Genomic DNA, 19514 nt, shown 5'->3' with positions numbered 1-19514 from the left:
TAGACGTATTTTGCAATTTTTGAAAAATATTTTACTGTTAAAATATTTGTCATTAAGTTATCTGAAAAATTTCTGACTGTATGAAAACTGATTGTGGACTATTTACCATTTATATCCCTAGAATTGTTTATTGAATCTTTATAAATAGTATAAATAAATTGTCTTTATAAAATCAAGTAAATATAAATTATGCGTGTTGAATAGTACTGTTATAAATTTAAATTACTGTATGCTATGTAACGTTATACAGTGCTATGCAAACAAATCAACTTGACGCTAATACCGTTACGCGATACGACATCGTATAATTTCATCAACCAGTTTTCAAATAAAAATCTAGCTCGAGATAATTATCCTATACGAAATACAGGATGGATCAGTATGATTTCATCATTTCACGTACTAAATATTTCTTAAATAAAAAAAAGTTAAATAGAAATATCTTTAGCGCCGCATGTTTTATAATTTTACACGTTTATTTGCGTTATACTTGTACAAAAAACAAATATACATATTTTTATGTTAGTTTCATAAAAATTGAATGCGATGCTTGTTCAATTTGATAAAAATATAAAATGTGAATAATATAGAATTATTGAATATGCAAAAAATATAAAATGTTTATATGATTTTACTAACTCCATAGTTTATTTGATTCTCTTCTAAATAATCATACGGATTTTACACGTGGTACGCTTGACATGTGTGCATATTGCGTTGTTTGCCCATATACTCAAAATATCTACCTTAGATGGAAACGTCTAGCCTCGGTTTCATGTAGAATATCCATGCCTGCCACTCTTTCACGCTTAAGAAACATTTTTAACCGTAGATTTACGATTTAAATTAACAGATAGAAATATCGATAGCGCGTATATATATATTTAGGAAAGAATTTAATTGAATCATCCTAATTCCGCTAGTCAATTCTAGACTTGTTCTCCACTTTTATCCTAATTTAATTTTCTTATTGAAAAAGAGTCGATCAGTTATAGCAAATAGATTTAATTATTCTAATTAATATTGACCAATCAATTTTTTTATTTTTCGCTTGAGAATCTCCTACGAAAATCTAATGTTAAACAATCGATAATTTGTAAAATCGCAAAAAATTTCCCTTAATGCCGTTTGACGCAACAACGTAAATATATATATATATATTTTTTTTTTAATTTTCTTAGTTCCATAGTAACTACATGCCTACATACGTTGTTCCTGCTCGAATTTCGGCTTCAAGATACGCGGCAGTTATTTTGAGAGGCACGAACATCGGCCGTCTCGACATACCGGTAGACAGCCGCGCCGTCATTCTTCTGGAATTTTATCACCTAAGGAAAGATGAAATCGTCTCTGAGAATGCGTCGCATCAGAATGCGAGAATGAATAGATAAGAAGAGGGTAATATGGCACCCATTTTTATTTTCGTTGAATAACTTTGTTTATAATCAGTATTTTATATTAGAACTTAAACGATTATGTTCATCAAAATGTTGCTTAACAGATTCTAGATTCAGAGTAATAAAATATTTATTAATTAAAATGTGATTTATAAAAAAGTTACGCACTGCATAATCCATGGAAGTAAAAAAGTAGTGGCTAGCCCAAAAATAATTGAAAAAAATTGGTTTAGTTAGAAAAACACACAGTATTTTGTTACAAATATTACACATTTTTAATTTTTCTGCGTTTAAAAATTTTAGATATCATTTTATTCCTGTTTAACACCAAACATTAAAATATATTTTTAATAATGTTTCTGGATACCGCTATCTAGAGTAACAATTGTTATGTATACGATTTTTTCAGCGAAATTTTTATATTGAAATTTTTTTTCAATGAATTAATATTGAAGAAAAATTTCAATACGAAAATTACGCTAAAAAAATGATTTACATAACAAAATCCCATGTTATTGTTTAACTGTTCACAACTCGAAATCGAGTAAATGTACCGAATAAAAAGTTATTATAAATAACAAAAAAATACACAAATGTACAAACACGTGTGAAAATACGCGAAAATACGTTTAAAAACAATGAGGAAGTATGTGTAATTAAGTACTAAAATGTACCTTAAAGATTAGAAGTGCTTATGAATAAAAATGCCTTTTGTCAGTTATTGTGTACTAGCATATTAGTTAAAAAATGACGGGCTACTAAAAAATAATTCCATAAGCAATTGTTGGAATTCATTATCTAATTATGGAGATAATAGAGATAGCCGTAATATTCACAGTAGCCATAATAGCTTCTTCTCTACTACCGGTCAATAGAATCTTATCAATCCAGTAAATAGATCTTGTTTCGCGTGTCATGCGCGACTTATTTTAAAGACATGAAAGAAATATTTGCGATATGAGAAGAGACAAGTTTTCAGAAATTTCTTATAGTAAATTCCGTCACTTGCATTAATTTAGTGTATAATAAAAGCTGTTATATATGAAATTAGCGAAATTAAATATAAAATCATATAAATATTTGAAGGTAATGGCAATCAATACTAATGATATTGGTATTCACCTCATTCTATTGAATATGCATGTATTTCATTGTCAAATTTGATTGTATTTTACTACTGTATCTAGATATTTCATACGTAGCAGCTTTTAATGTGCATTAATCCAGTGTAATGCGATCTTAGATATTTATATATTATATAAATGTTTACGAATGCGAGTGACCTAATTCACTAATGTTTTCAGAGAGTACATTATCACCTTAAATCACTTTACATATAAATATGTAAAATATCGAATAAATAAAAAAAAAATAAAGATAAGATTGATTATATAACGTTTAACGTAGAGATAATCATTTTATCTACAAATAACATGTACGTATGCTTATTTTTCTATACTTTATGTTTAGGAATTTTATACTCTATGCGACGGATGCAGAAGTTTCTCTCCAGATGGTGGTTAAGATCACGCCTTTATGTTTGCAGGGGGTCTCAGATATACTTAGAACAAAGAAGACGAAAAAGACGGCGAGATCTTTCGACGGAGCTCTCTCGTAACGCTTTCAAATTTTTGCCGGAAAGAAAAAATCTTTTTTATATTATAATTTGTGTGATATGCTTGCGCATGAAAATAAATTAACATATTTATCCACGATAGCGTGATAGGACGCGCTATCGTCAAACGATATCAGATAATCAAATGATTAATCATTACCCGCGTAATTGGATTTGTTGGATAAATTCTCGGACAATTTATTTAGGTTAATTTCAATGATATATTATTTCTTCTAGAATATTATATATTTTTCTAAAATTAAAAAAGGTGAATTTATTTATGATAGAATCTTGCGGGTATACTCTGTATGTATGTATATTTCCAGCACTCTTATATTTGACAAAATTAACTTTAATATTTAACAAAAATGTAAATTTTTTTAAAAATAAGCAACGATTTATAATGTCGAAAATATCTCTTAAAATACCTGGTAAATCTAAATCTTGATAAATCTAAAGTTGCGGCCCTCCCCGACACTTATCCGGCGGAAGAAGAGAGAAAGAATGTTTCTATTCTTAGAATATGGCAGCCTCTTTTTTGGTGATCTCTTTTTTCCACTTCTATTTTGTACGTATTTCGAATCTGTCGCATCCTTTTTTTTTTAGTAAACGATTTTGCGATACTTTTTTTATTTCTTCATCTTTATTTGCTGAAAATAAAAATTATCTTTCTTCTAATATGTGTTTACGCAATACAGAAAGATATAACAGAGATGAATGAAATGAGAATCCTTTTCTTCGAAAAATAATTAAGGATTTGAATAAGTTTAAATTTGCTGATAAAAAGAACATATGTTATATCAATGTTGATATGTATTATGTAAATAATTGCATGTGAATTTGCGTCAACATTAAGTCGCGGATATTAAGCGAATTAAGTAATTGAGTAGCGGAAAAAAATAATTTGCATTATCGCGCACCAACTTGATAAGAATTACATGGAGAATTACACAAGATAGTATGATGATAGGATATGTTAGCATCCATTCTATTCTACAACAGATATTGTCGAAAAAGTTCCACACGAAGTTTCTGATAAACTGAATGTTAATAAGGTGTAACTAAATACGCAATTAATAAAGATTAGAAATTTGGAACATTGTTGCTTCTCATACAGAAGAAAAAGTGTAGAAACTTTGCAAAAATGTTTTTTTTTGCAAGGTTGCAACATTGCAAAAACGTTGCAAAATGTTGTAATACGGTATTATAATATAATATGTTTTGATTTCTGGTAATATTTCAGATGCCATTATGGTAATTTATTTTAGTAAATATAAATTCCAGAAATATATATTTCTGAATTAATTCTTAAACAGAAGAAACATTTTTATTGCTATAATACATCTTATTTATTTTCATCTTCAAATACAATTTTTGAGATATACTTTTTCAAAGGTGTGTGAAGCATATAATTTATTTTCACATTATTTTTCACAATATTTTTAAACGTTGATCCAAAATTTCTAAAATAATATTGTAAAAAAATTGTTTATGTCTACAATATTATACTGTAATATGCAATGTTGTAATTTTACAGCTACTATATATTCTGCTGCAAATTTTTGTGCTGTACAAGTTATCGGGATATTACAGGTAACAAGCACGCGACATTTTGACGTCAAAAACTGATCATAATTTGACAAAAATAATGACCAAAAGTGACCAAGAATAACAAAATAACCATTTAATGTTTCAGACTATTTACAATATTTCAAGATCTTAATTTATGACGTCTTTTAACATTATTAAGGCGTCATAAAATAGTTGTTTTTAATGACGCTTTTGTACAGGGTGTTGCAGATACATTTAGGACACACAACTGATTAGGCGTAATGAAATTTGTCATGTAAAATAGTCATTAAAATTATTAACTCTCTAAAAAAATTTAATAAAGAAGGAAAAGAAAAATTAGCCACACGCAATAAAAATCACCAAATTATTACAGAAAATATTTTTCTTATTATTCCCTTATTAAAAATTAACAAAAGTCTCCCTCTCCGTCTATAAAATAAATTTATTATATAAAATGATCCTGAACAACATAAGCCATGAGAAATCATCATAATATATCTACCTAAAATACTTTATAGTTATTAAAACACATAATATTATATTCATATAAACTACAGACGAATAAATTACTAATCTTTTTATATCTACTTGAATTAAACATAAAATTCCTACAATTATTCCTTCAACAATTTTTAAACTAAAAATTAAATAATTAAATTTCATTAATGACAACTGCCCCTGGCAGTCTGCCGTATGCAACCAGTTGTGCGTCCTAAATGTATGTATCTGCAACACCCTGTACAATATACTTAATGGCGTGTTATTGACGTCAAGAGACGTCATTAAGATGTTTTGACATGTCAAACGATTTGTGACATAAGAGCATCATATTTATACTTTTTTGATCCTGTAATGATCAATTTTCAGATGTCAAAATAATGTGTGTTGTTACTTAGGATTATTCCTCGTTACCTTATTCTTGTTTCATACTTATTTAATTGCACAAACTGAGATTTTTTTGTGTATTTGCAATCAAATAACAGAAAGTTAGGTGTCTTAAAAACTAAATATACAAATAATAGTTTAATCTCAAATTATTGTAGCGTAACAATATAATTTTTTCAATTGCCCATTATGTGAATGTTATAAGAGAGCTTATTTGCCAAATTGTTTCACTGTATTAATAACCATTGAGCATTCTTATTTATTGAAATTTGATAAGCCTGCAAATAGTTTTGAAATGAAACTATCGTTACTGGAGACAATATAAAAATAATATTTTTTTATCCAAGAAAATGTACAGGAGTAATCTAAACTCTAATAAGGTATCAAATTCTGTATCATTTAGTAGCAACACTTTTTCTATGTTATATTTAATATTATTAATTTTAATAAAACCAAAAGCATTTGCTTTTTCAGAAATAAAATATTACTTGTTTTTATTATACAGTATGTAATCATATTTCCTTTGTATCACATAATGCATAAATTGTCCGCATTTTATAAGATTCGAAAGACCTTTTCTGCTTAAAAGTTTATAAGGTAATTTCAATCGTTGTTTAATGCACAATACTAGAAGCTTTATGCGGAAATAGGAAGTTGCAGCAATAGCTCTTAGATGCTCATGAAAAGCTTTATATCTCGTAACCCAAAAGACCTATTTCTTCTAGAATTGTAGAGCAATAATATATGAAACTTAAACTTTAATGTTTTTGTAAATAAATGACAATAAAGTTGATGATCTGCAATTAAATACTTTAGATAAAAAAATTGAAGATTCAGAAATTGTTCTCATTACCAGAATATTAAACATTTTGTACAAAATTAGATTAAAATCGCTTACAATTTTTGTTAAAGGAGCTGGATCACCAATTCAAATAAGAAAGTGAATCACCAATGCTAACATTTCTGATGCACTCATAATTATGCTTTTTTTCAAACGTTCAGGTTTAAATAATTAAAGGTACTGGATTATTCGTATTTCCTTTACAATATTTAATTCTCACCTTTAGTTGTTTTGGACTAAAATGTTTTTTTTTAAATAAGATTGTTAATTTGATTATATTATACATTCTAATACGCAAAAGCATACGTGACAATACATAGTTTTAGCCCGGAGTGTGAAACCGGTGTAAAAGAAAAATTTCCCATCACATCATTCTTCGGTCGGAAGTGAGAATTTTGTTAAGTCAAGCTAGGCAGTACGTTAAAAAATAAAACCAATAAAAGTCAATCTATAAATAAAAATTAAATAAGTAAAAACTAGTCAAAAATAGAAATTAAATTAAATTAAATAAAAAAGAATGTGTTGCTTGACTATAACAAAAATGATAACTCATTTCCTAGATATTTTTAAGTAATTACTATAATCTTGAAAAGAATTAAACTGATAAAATAATATTGTTGAGAATGTCTCTGTACGTTATAACTGTGTCCCGAGGATAACCGTGAAGATTTTGATTATAAATCAATAAATAAAATAAGGTCTGTCCAAAAATCCTTGATATGGTTACAAGATAGTAAATTCGTTCAACATATTAAAATAAAAACCATATGTAGTAATTCGATATCTTAGATCTATATTATGATTCAAACTATTCTTCTGTTCTTTTATGTAAATTACTTCAAAAATCAGTCTTATGATAATTATTTTCATAATCAAAAGTTTTAATCATACTCTAATTCATTTTATAATTATAATTTATAATATGTTCAGTGATAGCCGAATGTCTATTTGAGTCCAATTCTATATTATTTTTATCAAACAACTACTAAAATAGAGCAAAAAATCAATACGCAAGCCGCGTGTAAATGCGAATTTATCAATTCTAATTATCACACTACAATTAATAAATTCTATTTATTATGTAGCATAAATCAGTGCTTACAACGAAATGCATATTTTGAGTCGATTCTTGAGGCGACTCCCACTCTTTCCCTACTACCGCTCGAGGCTCGTCGACCGATCACGCGTGGAGCGCTACGGCTACAGAGGGACGTCCCCTGAGAATTGTAAAATATCCTAAATTTTAAAGATTTTTTATTTTATAATTTCTGACAAACAATTATAAAATCTAAAAGTTAAAAGCATTTTTTTAAATTATAGAATGAAAAATTTCAAAATAGTTTTAAATTCACAACTATGAAAATTTCTAAGATATCTAATAAACATGAGTTTTTCTGAAAAATGTTCTAATTTGTATAAAAATTAAGAAAAATTTTCACCAGTGTATACACTCAATGTTTAGAGTAAATTTCCAAAATTGGGTGTTAAAACTTAAATGTAAACACTCAAATTTTGAGTGTTTTTTTTTGTAATGGGGCTGGTCATAATATTATCTCTACATCAAATGGACATCCATACATGAAGAATTGGATCTACAATATAGCCGCTATAATACATTAATGCTGAATCAACACCTCAATAGTATTGAATTGCAAAATTACGAATGTTGCAGTACGAATGTTGCGTATTTGTGAAGTATATGTATATATAACGTTAAAAACACATCACAAAAATGTCTGTTGAATCTATGTCTTACAGATATTGCAATTCAGTACTGATTGATACATTTGTTCAAGATATAAGCAATGTAAATTTCAAATATATTATGTATATTTTATATTTTCAGAAAGATTGAATAAAATAAGTGTGTAAAATTAATTTTTTTTAATTATTGGAAAAAATTTATATTTAAAAAATAATATTGATTCTTATTTAAAATTAATTCTTCTGCTTTTCCAAAATGTAGCATTTTTAGATAAATGTATATTTTAGAATGTCAAAAAATCAAATTTTAAATAATAAAATTAATACTATTTTTTTTTAATTACGTTCTTTTTCCGATAATTTAAAAACTTAACACATTTACTTTATTCAATTTTTTAATAATATAAAATTAATTATACAATACAAAAATTTTAAATCTCTACAAAATTAAAAATCGTTTCATGTAATTAGGTTTGCTTTTATTAACAAATTAAATTTGTATATTTTATTAATTATTATACATTTATTTAAATTCTACCATATTATTTATTATATATTATATAAAATTCTATTCTATTACATTTTATTCTATTTATATGACTTTCTATTCTTCTTCATTTTTGATCAATTAAAAAATATCAATAATAATTTGTTCAAGATTATTTTAATGTTGCAGAAACATTAACAATCAGCATAAATTCAACATTATAAAAACATTCTCGCTTCAACAATCAACATTGCAATATTTCAGCAACGTTCTTTAAACGTTCTGTGCTGTATGGGATCATTGATTTAAAGCAGTTATTCCAAACGTACTTCCCAATTTGAAATTTTACACAAATTATATTCAATGTGAGGAGTAAAGTGTATGTGGTTCCAACTTCGAGAAAAAGTAAAAAATTATACATACAAAACAAGATAGGATATATATTTAATATAGGGGTTTCTCAGCTCTGATATCAATAAATTTAAGTTCGATGCGTTCTTACAAGACGAAAAAATCTAACAGAAATAAGCGTCGCTCTGTTTTGCAAAGCAAGATATTAATCTCACAAACTCTAAATAATTTAAAAAGATAAACATTCTCTGATTTAAAAACAAATTCTCTAATTTAAAACTGATTAAATAATTAGTTTAATTCTCTTAACCGATGAGTGAATGTGATATTATAATAATATTTTATAAAACTTTTTATATTTTATAAATTTTTTTTATTTCCAAAAGTTGGGACCGCGTTTATTTCACTTTTTATTTTAAATATAATTTATGTATAAAATTTGAGATTGAAAGGGAAGAGGGCATTTGGAAGAATACCCTTAATTTAGACTTGTATACTTTAAATTATTGCTAGGGAATAAAATTTTCTCATTTCCTTTCGCAAAAAATAACAATAGAACTTAATCGACGATTGGTTTATAGTTGCATGGCTAAACAAACATGTATTTTTTAGAATTCTGTTTAAACTCGGAGACTTTTTGAAACAAATGTTGATGTATTTAAATATATGTTAGAATTAAGAATAATTCAATAATTTTTTATAGTAAAATATTGATTATTAAAGAAAATATGAACATTTTCTCAGAAGCAGTTTTTATTTTGCGGTGACCACTTAAATTTCAAGCCAGTTCATCTGAAATAAAAAAACCTGACAGTTAAGAGGATGTTATACTGACGGGAATTACCGACATACCTATTACAGTATTCATTAATTTTTGGATTGGCTCTACAAATCACAAAATCCTTTTACAGAATAAAAGTACGCACCAAAACAAAGTCCAGGCTGGTAAATTTTACGGGAAAATCGAACAAAAAGTTAAAAATTTATTTATTTTTGGCTCGTGGATCTGTCAACCGAGGTTTAACTTTTGTCATTAACTGACGCTCTGTAGCTCGTATGTATGAAATGAGACCAGCCTGGACTTCAGAAAACTCTAACAAACAACACTAGCTGTATGTCACTCCAGTTAAAAACCTAACAAAAAAATTTAATAGGTAAACAGCTATACGTGTACAAATTTCGTTTAGCGCACGTAACGATGGCAAGCAAAGAGGTTACTGTCTCCAACAATAGTTGATAGGTCTTATAGCATCTTCTTAATATATATGTAAGATTATCTAGTGCCCGATCATGACTTTTTTCCATTGTGTATTTTTTTTTCGAAAAAAACGAGCAACTTTTTAGTCGGAAAATCATACTTTCAACTTTAAACAGCCGTCATTTTGTCGGAAATTAAATTTTTGAAAAAATAAACGATCGGGCATTAGATAATCTTATATATTATCTGTTTCTGAACTCCCTGAATTAGTGTACACTTAAAATAAAATAGGTATACAGGTATGTTTGAAAGTTAGCGAAAACAAGAAGGAATGTTCTAGTGCAGTCTAGTGCAGGAATAGAAAACAAGCCTTATATTAACTAAATTTGTCGGGTTCTTTTAATTTCAAATAGATCAGCTTAAAGCTTGAGTGGTCGCCGCAAAACGTTTCTAACAAAGACTGTTCCTAAAAAATTGTTCATATCTTCTTTATTTAGCAATATTTTACTTACTAAAAAAATTACTGAATTATCTTTAAAATACAAATATTTGAATACATAAACGTTTGTATCAAAAGGTTTTCAAGTTTATAAAAGGAATTCCCAAAAATACGTACTCTTTTGGCCTTGCAACTAGGTATAACCCCTCAAATCAATTTACAAATGCTAAATCCCAATAATTACTACAGAAATAGTAGTGAGAAAGCACGAACATTAAATAGCCACACAGGAATACAAAGCTGAAAACGTGAAAAGAACTGCGCGTGATTTCTCATGAAAATAGTCACGTTCCGCACCTTGACCGGATGACTGTTGAACTGACAAAAATAGCGGCACGGTGCGGCAACGTTACACACCCATAGGTATCCATAGGTTATATTCATAGATACGAGGCAAAAAGAAGAGTCGATATTCCCCTCAAGACGACGCCACATCTCTTGAGACAAGAAACGTATCATTATGCACTTAGTGAGAAATGGAGAATACTTCCGATCTAGGTATTCATCAAGCTATTGTAATCCATGTTACTTACGATATCTATCTCATAAAGCACAGAAAAATTGCAGAAATATTTAATTACAAGATTGCAACATTGTAAGAACATTGCTTAATGTTGATGTAATATTGTTGCAACATTACAGTAATTTCGAGAAAAAATATCTTATATACTCATATATAAAGTAATTTTATTTGCATGTATAAATTTTGTCCGCATAAAAACTTTTATGATCATATATGATTATATAAGGTTATAAGGTTATTTAAGGTCATACTCGGACATATATTTAAATAAGTTGATAATTTACCCAGTAAACAAGAAACACACGTTTTGAAACATTAACTTTATATAACTTTTATCAACGTTCTTACATTAACATAATATCGTAAAAATGTTTTCAAAACATTCTTTAATAATGTGATATTTCCAAATGTTTCGAAAATGTTTTAATAATATTGTTTTAAATATTTTTTTAACGCTTTTATATAATATTTTATAAATGTTTTAAAAACATTACTTAATAATATGATATTTCCAAACATTTAAAAAACGTTTTAATAATATTGTTTCTAAATATTTTGTAAATGTTGCTTTTCAGTTGTATAACCATAACCAAAATTGGTCGATTGTTTGACAAAATTATATAAATGAGTGCTGTATGATAGTAACGCTATATGATAGTATGTTTCTTCGAATGAATTTTAGCCGCCGAAAAATTATTCAACAGTACGTGTTTGATAGTGAGAAATGAATTTTATTACTAAAATCAGTTGACCGTTTAATATTGTCGGATAAACACGTATCGTGTGATAGTATTACTTCTTCGAACAATTTTTAGTAGAATAATTAATTGACAAAATGGTGATTAATAATGATTTAATTCGTTAGTAAACAAGTTTTTTTCCTTAATCGAGTGGTATGTAACGATATCCCTAGCTGTCGTTAAGAGTTACAGAATCCCGCTACAGGGAATCGATCACGTAACTTTTTCCCTAGGGTGGAAAAGTAAAAAATCATTGAAGTTAATGGTTAGAAATTTCACTTTTCACTTTTTCATCCTAGGGAAAAAGTTACGTGATCGATTCCCCAAAATCGGCATTCACATGGGGCATATTTCGCGGAATTGAAAGAAATGCGTAACTAATACAACCAATTGTTGATTAAGGTTTCTTTTATATTCTCTAACAGAAATGTTAAACAAATTTGCGATTGGTTGTTGTAACTTATGCCTTTCGAAAAGTACGCCTCATAGGGAACCGATGCTTTTCATACTTGTATGTGTGAGCGGAAATTATAACCTCTGCACATATCTCATTTAAAATATATTTTCATTTTTTATTCTAAGTTGTTATTGCAATCAATTATAAGCATTATTGTTTTGCACCATAATTCCAAAGACTTTGGGGTCGTGGAAAATAGCACCATGTATTCACCATTTCAGAAAATACTAATTAATGCTAATTATTTTTTAATTAATAGATTTTTTTATTTAAATTTTGAATATTAAAAAAAATTTATGCCTTGAATTCAATAAAAGTAAAAATAAATAAACTATCGCTAGATATAGTTAATTTGTCACAAAATATAATCCCGCTTGAATTACGTCGTCAGTATATTATACTGATAATAATATGTTTTAACTTAAAAATTCTATAAACTCATTTGCTACATAATTTAAAAAATAGAGGAAAAGAAGGTATTATGGCTATTGTCAACAACTATGACTACCCTTATTATTTCCGTTATTAGATGACGTTTTCTAACAAATGCTTATGGAGTTATTTGTTTAGTAGAACGACGTTTTATAGTGATGCTAATATGCTAATACATAGTGATTGACAATTGTTATAAGGCATTTTTACTTTTGAGCACTTCTAAACTTTTTTAAATTTTACCTTTAACCTTAATTACTCATACTTTCTATTATTCTTAAACTTGAGTGTATTATTACACGAATGTACATACACTTGAGTGTTTTTTTTTTATTATTTACCTTTTTATTCAGCTATACACATTTGGAGTTATACAAAGTTAAAACAATAACATGGAATTTTGTTAATATGCTTTTTTAAGCAAATTTTTTATATCAAAGTATTTCTTCGATAAATCGATTGTCATTCTAGAGAGCGGTGTTTAGAAACATTAAAGACATTATTTTATGTTTTTTGTTTAATGTTAAACAGAGATAAAATGATATTTTTAATGAAATTTCTAATGGTATTTCTAAAGCTTCTAAACGCAAGAAAATTCTAAACCAGACAAATTCTAAACAATAAAAAATTAAAAATATATAATTTTATAAGGTACTGTGTTTTATAAGGTACTGTGTTTCTTTTAAACTAAACTAATTTTTTTAAAATTATTGTTACGGATAGCCATATTACAATCACTTTTTTTCTTCTACTGATTATGCAGTGCATTTAGATTTTTATAAATTGCGTCCTAAATAATAAATATTTCATTACTTTGAGTCTAGAATCTGTCGAACAACACTCTGACAAATGTAATCGTTCAAGTTTCAATAGAAAATATTAATTATCAACAAAGTTATTCAATAAAATAAAAATGGATGTCATATTACTCTCTTCTGTTCTAATAATTTCTCCAGTTATTAAATTATAAACGTCATTTAAATCGCATCTCAATCCTCAATAATTTATTACTTTAATAAATGACTTCTTTTTTAAAAGAAACACTTCTTTAGCACTTCATGCCAAAAAAACCTTCACAAAAACTAAAATGACTCCCACAATCACCTTAAAATGTTTAGATAATTTTGAAACCTCAACAGTATTTATCCCCAAACGGGATTGACCCGTAACCGATCTCCAAACTTATTCCATTAAAAAATATTTATATTAATATTGTAAAAAAAGTCTTTAACGTTAAATAAAATAAAAATGTTCTTTAAATTAAAAAAAGCAAGTTGGAAACTTTTTTCAAAAAGTTTTTCCAGAAATTTTTGGCGATTACCCATCCAAGTCATAACCGTTACCAACATTACTTGATTTTTGTTACTTAAGAGATGATTTATGAACTTATGTTTAGACATGTATATCACTGATATATCACTTCAATACGTCTTGTTCAAAAGATAAACCATATAATTAAAGTATATTTTTTTGTAAATGTGTACAAAATTATATTTTTTTCATTAATTTTTACATATGCAAAATAGTACTTAAAATAACTTTTCTATTATTCGTTTAAATAAAAACACAACCAGAAAAAACTAATATTGTAAAATAATAATAGCGGTGAGAAGCATCACAACGAGATTGGATTTGATTTTTAAAAATACTTCTATTTCCTTTAATAAATTCTTTAAAGCAATTAATTTAATAATAGATTTCACTTTTTTGAATTTAATAATATTTACTAAAAACAGATTTTTAATTTGAAACCTCCATTATCTCCTATTTTAGCAGATTTGGAGAATGCTGCGATTAAAAAACTATCTTTTCATATTGCATTTTATTATAGATGTGTAGATGATGACATCATATTGGCGGCTCCCTTAAATTTATTATCTTACTCGACACATTTAATTCCGTACATCACCGCTCAATGGAGATGGAGAAGGAAAAACACTTAATTTTCTTGACGTTAATAAAATATAATAATAGGAGTATTTTCGATTAGTATTATAAATCCACTTCTTCGGGAAGATATATAACTCAACTTCTTTTCGCTTCATCCGTTAAGCCATAAAAAAAGATATTATTTTCGGCATGGTATACAAAATAATTTAATTAGTCATACCCGCAGTGTCTTCAGAAGAATTTTATACTTTTAGTTAATATTTTCTTAGAAAATAACTATCCATTAAATTTTTCTTTTCCATGATTCTATTTAAATAAAAATATGCTTTTTATAAAAGTGACACTAATGGAAAGATTAATAATAAATGGAAAATGATATCGAAAAGGAGAAGAAAAAATATATTATTGTTCCTTACATCAACTCACGCCGGTATCGAAAAAATTTTTATCTTTCTCCAATAAATACAACTGTCGTATAGCTTTTATAATTCCTTACAAACTTAACAAAGAAGTATACAAATTTTCAAGGGTTTTGTCACCACTCGGAGATCATTTTATTTCTACATTTTCTTATGTATTCTTTTTCGTAGAAAATCGTCACTGAAATAACGCCACACTTAAGGAAAAATTGCTATATTAAAATAAAATGTATCAATCCTTATTTGCATCGTCAGGAAATCGTTATTAATTATGCTTCAATAATTTAAAATAAAATTAACTTAATTTAAAAGTTAATTTAAAATTAGACCAAATCGAGTAATACTGATCGCAAAACGTTAATTAGATTATATTTGTCATAACATCTATTATTATAACATTTGTTACAAAGAATTAATAATCTTATGACATGAAAACTTGAAACTATGATTAAAAATCACTTATTGCTTTTCAATTAAATCTTTTTACGAATTATTTTTCGTATTTTTAGATTCTATTTAATATAATATTTGATTATGAGCAAACTCTTAATAATAATAACGTAACATAATAAATAATACATTAATAGACAAGTTGAAGAATTAAAGTATCACCGATGTACAACGAACATTAGTTAGTCAATACAAGTGCTGATTGCTTTGACGTTAGAAGGTGCATACACTACTACATATTGAGGGGATTAATGAGAATATTAGCCACACTCTGAACAAATGAGGTCTTGATGCACTCTTTATTGTTCTGAAAAAATTAGGTTGATAAAAAAAGATAAAGACTTTTTAAGCAAGGAGAGAAAAACATAAAGATTGTGTATGCAGTTTAGAGTTCATCGATTCTAATTCTCGTTGGACAAACTAAACGCTATTTAGAAACTTGTAACAAAGAGTACAAAAAACATGGAAGTAATCAATCTGTTGTTAGTAAACACCAGCTAATTAAAAATTTTAATTTTAATTGGTCAATAACCTGTATATTAAATTATAAGAAAAACAAGATAAACAAAGAAATTGTTGAAATGTTTTTCATTAAAAAAAAGCATAAACACAATTAATCTACAGAAAGACACAGAGAACTTAAACTCCATTTATAATGGAATAATAATATGCACGCAATGTTTGTCCTTGTCATTGTCCATTTTATTTTCGTGGTAAATTGTCAATCACAAACCTTTGTTTTACAAAGATGCTTGTGATTTTGACAAGTATTGATTAATATATTTTAACACCTCACCAAGCCTTCTTAATTTAAACAGATTTTTGATAATGGAAATATGTAAAAGTAAATTTTTTCTAATTTCTTTTATGTTCTTTATGGTATATCTTCTTCATTTATTTATTTCATAATTCTTTTCTTTAGTACTCGACAAATAAATTTTTTGAAAAAAACTCATGGATGGTCGTGTTTCTTGAACAAATAATTCAATATTGTTTAATCGACTCATTTAAAAAGGACCTGAATTTTAGGTCAAATTGTTATGAACAAGTTTAACCAATAATTTGCCAATTTGTCGATTAAATTTGGAATTATTTATTTTATCACTGGTAATTATAATTAATTCTACGAAATATAATGTCTGCTGAGTGTTGGTGTAGCTATTATTTGTCACAGAATAAACGTATATATTTCATTTTACTTACAATTTAATTAATTTTCCATCAATAATTTTAACTTACCAAATAATGTCTTTAAATGCATTTTAATTATAAAGTTTATAAGAAAAAAAACTGAAATTAAAACGTAATAGTCCATTCATGTTTTATAATATTATTTATATGTATTTATACTATACGTATTAATGTATTAATAAAAAGATTTTTGTACACATTTTTGTGCATGCAAATATACCATATATTTAGAATTAATGAAATTAATGCAACCTTAAGTTTTTACTTCACTGTGATCCTGTTAATTATTTTAATTATTTTAAGCTTATTTTATGAAACTAAAAATTATATGAAAATGCAATAGCATTCTCATACAGCACACTAACATTCTATCAACATCTCAGCAATATTTAATCGCAAAATTGCGAATATTGCACCAACATTGTGAAATATTGATACAATATTAATGAGACATTGCAGCAATGTCTAATGTCTAATGTAGAAAAATCAACATAAATTCAATATTGAAAAAGTATTCACACTTCAACATTCAACATCGCAATGTTTCTACAATATCTCTGCAATATTGCATTGCAATTGTAACATTGTAACATTGCTACAATGTTGCTGCAATATTCTGTGTTGTATGGGTTTAAACTTTTGCTGAACATACATTTATATACATTTAAACTATTACGACATATACTTTTAGATACCTTAAACATTTATCGCATTTTACATTTTAGGATTTGTGTACAGATTTACGTGAAACAATTTTGTATTTTATGTCTAATCAAATACTTTGCTAATCGTTTCTCATACAACACAGAGAGATTGTAGAAACATTGCAGGATCATTTTATTGAAACATTGCATATTGATTGCGAAACATTGCTGCAACATTGCTGTAAAATTACAGCAACATTAAGATGTCCGCTTTTTGAAATATTGCATTAAAGCATCCCAGCAACATTGCAACGATATGTATTTAGTATGAATAATGAAACGCTATATTTTTAATATGTACATCACAACATTTATTATAATATTACAACATTTTAACAATAACATTTGCAGCAACGTTGCTGGAATATTCTAGGCTGAAATGCTCTGTATATTAATTTTGAGTAAAACCGGAAGCACATATTCTTGCATAATGCATAACACATAAGAGAATGTACCAATCAAAATCCTTCATTTTTATTTTAGAGAGGGAAATAAAGGACTCTGGTTCATTCTCTTATGCATTATACAAAAGTCTTTTCCAGCTTTTACATTTCCACATAAAAAAAATCTTGGCAATTCCAAATGTATAATTTACTTATTTATTTATTTAATTAGCAAACATTACTTTTGTGATAAAATTTTTAAGTTTTAAACTTATTTAGGTATTATTATACAAATATTGTTTAGAATTATAAATTTTTATTAAAAAAGTAATATTACTTTAAAATAATGTAAAATTAGATAAAATTTATATCCTTAATCTGTAATACAATAAAAAAAATATACTAAATATTTTTAACCAATCACAATGATACGCCAACTGATTGGATCGACCAACTTGCTTTGTAGCAATCGCGCGTGATTAGCTCTTACTTTTAGAACCAATAAATCAATGTAGAGATTCACCGGAAAGTTTAGTAACGTTACCTAAGTTTGCTGAATGCAGATGAATAATTATGGACGAGTTAAATTAATATATTATTATACGCAAATATTCTGCTTTGGCCCTTTATTGCCATTTATACTTAAAAAATTATAATATTGCAATGTTTCCGGAATATTAATGTTATATTGATAAGATATTGCAGGCATGTTGTTAATTTATGTTTCTGCAATGTCTCCGTAATATTGCATTGCAATTTGCAACATTGCTGGAATGTTGCTGCAATTTTCTGTGCTGTATGGGTTTATTAATCGATCTAATATTTATTTCTTAACAGTCCTAATACACGTTTTTAAAGGATATAAGGTCAGAAGTTTTTTATATACGCGGTATAAAATATTTCTCTTAAAAAGGTTTTATAAACTCGAATCACGCTCATTCCAGTCACGCCCTATAGTAAATAATCGCGACTTGGAACACGCGTCACATATGTCGTAGATCTCTTTTTACTCTTTTACTTAAAAGTTTTTTTTCTTTATTTTTAATACACGGTCGACGACAAGAAATTGTAGTGAGCAAGAACTTACCCCTCCAAATAGTAGCGATGCGGGATTGTGTCGGACGGCTGTCGTGTCAACTTCTTGCAAGATTTTTGTTCGACAATGACTACGACACTTTCTTCCTTTTTTTCTTTGGGAATTCTTCGTAACAGAAGGTGAACTTTGCGACAATTATCAAGAACAGATCGTGTTAGAACGTCGCAGAACGAAAGAAACAAAATGATTGGGCTTGAATACGAGAAGCTCGAAAACAGAACTTTAGACTGCATACGAATACGCTTGATGATATCAAATTGCTTTTAGCAATATAAATAAATAATTAAAATAAATAAATAAATAAATAAATAAATTATTCGAACAAATACATGGAAAGTACTCGCGAGTATCTCACGTGAACTTGCCTTCCTTATTCTCTCCGACTTCCGAACCAATCGGCGCGCCCCGACTGACTGCACTGCGCTGTGCCGACGCTCGATTTATCCCTGAGATGTGGGAAAAAGCTCGTACGATAGAGTGAGAAAATAAGAAGACGCAAGCTTTTCTTGCTCGTATTTCAGTCCCCTTGTACTTCCTCACTCTCTCCCTCTCATTCGCCCTTCTCCTTTCTTTTCCTCCCTTCTTCCCTTCCATATTAGATAGTTACTGTTGGATTTTTGAAAGACGAGCGCAATCTTCTAAAACATACTGAAAAACATATTAAGGTAGCAAATTGATGT

At 27.3% G+C, this 19514-nt stretch overlaps 1 protein-coding gene across 9 annotated transcripts in view; it reads right to left on the bottom strand.

The window, feature by feature from the left end:
- Positions 1-19161, bottom strand: part of LOC105193606 (protein TANC2) — a 160432-nt gene extending 141271 nt beyond the window's left edge. Inside the window, exon 1 of one of the 9 annotated variants that reach the window (XM_039458190.1) lies at positions 18826-19161. The gene's annotated coding sequence lies outside the window, so the exon portion shown is untranslated. Of the gene's footprint in view, positions 1-1208; positions 1313-3440; positions 3624-18825 lie in introns of those variants that run through there. The other 8 variants (XM_039458189.1, XM_039458177.1, XM_039458187.1 and 5 more) reach the window with 8 other exon arrangements.
- Between the last annotated feature and the right edge of the window lie 353 nt (positions 19162-19514).

This window comes from Solenopsis invicta, chromosome 16 (assembly GCF_016802725.1).
Source record: "Solenopsis invicta isolate M01_SB chromosome 16, UNIL_Sinv_3.0, whole genome shotgun sequence".
Classification (NCBI taxonomy): Eukaryota; Metazoa; Arthropoda; class Insecta; order Hymenoptera; family Formicidae; genus Solenopsis; species Solenopsis invicta.
This window is presented reverse-complemented; position numbering and strand designations above follow the sequence as displayed.